This window comes from Elephantulus edwardii, unplaced genomic scaffold (genome assembly GCF_000299155.1).
Source record: "Elephantulus edwardii isolate Elephantulus edwardi_28Jun2011 unplaced genomic scaffold, EleEdw1.0 scaffold00018, whole genome shotgun sequence".
Classification (NCBI taxonomy): Eukaryota; Metazoa; Chordata; class Mammalia; order Macroscelidea; family Macroscelididae; genus Elephantulus; species Elephantulus edwardii.
Window position 1 is genome coordinate 13,202,803 of NW_006399768.1, and position 1,331 is coordinate 13,204,133.

The following is a 1,331-nucleotide window of genomic DNA, read 5'->3' on the forward strand; positions in this document are numbered from 1 at the left end:
GGGCAACGAGCTTAAAGCCCCTGATGGCTCTGGGCGCTGACTCTCACCAGTGGCTATGGATGAAGGCACAGGCGATTTTCAGCCAGCGCCAGAAAAATGGCATATGTTTTAAGGAAAATTAAATGTGTAACTTCGTTGAGATGAGATGAGACATAAAATTATTGATAAAATGACAATTTTATTCAAAGTATTTATTTTATTCAGATTATTTCAACACATATATCTACAAGCATATACTTTAAAAATATATGCATAAATTATCTATCATGAATTTTATAAGTCTTAAATATAATTAATTGTAATGTTACAATTTTGACTGCGAAATAGAAATGTTCAAGTTGTAAAGAGAATTTTGGATATTTTGTTCAGTACATAAAATAGAAGGTATTGGGTTATAAACAAATGGAATAAAAAAAATTGGAAAAGGGTAGCATACAAAGACAATCATAAAGTAATAACTTTCCAGGTCATATAGTTAATAGATTTCTTAATTTGTCAAAAGTAACCCACAATACTTGGAAGTATTACCCTGTATTAAACTTCTGCTATTACCTGAAAAGGTATGAATAATCAAGAGACATAAGCAAAATAAGAGGAGACCAAAATTATACATGTCCCTAAATTCTCCTTCTTTGTATTGAGAAACATTTCAATCCAAGAAATAAAATGATCAAAATCTGCATATTAAATGATTAATTTCTTGCAAATATCTTTAAAACAATGGTAACTATACCTGTGGACCTCACTGGTTGGACTATAAGAATCAGATTGTTTATAATTGTAAAAGGAGTAGTTGCAGAAGCTCAATATCAACAATCAAAACATGTCCAGGTACTGATTATAGAATGGACCAGCAATTATTTATGTGCAAGTTCAAATTGGGGCTGAAGAAAATAAAACAAGTTTACAAGAACTAAAATGTAATCATAAGTCAGTCTATACCATCTGAATTTAAAGACAATTTTAGGAATGTGTTTAAAGCAATGAACATGAACAGTTCAAGACCAAATGAGTTGTGGGAAGACATCAATGCTACCATCCATGATGAGAACAAGAGGTCATTATAAAGAGAGAGGAGACATGAAAGGACAAAATTGATGTTTCAAGAGACTTTGAAAATTACATTAGAGCTTTACGAAGACAAAACAAATTAAAGAGGTGTTCAAGTAATAGAGCAGAACAGAAGACTTAAAAGGCAGATCGAAAAAGACAAAGCAAAGTATTAGAATGTGCGAAGAATGTCAATTGAGTGTAAAAAGTGAAGAACTTGCTCCACATTTCTCAAGTTGAAAGAACTAGAAAACAAATTCAAGCCTAAAGTTGTAATACGA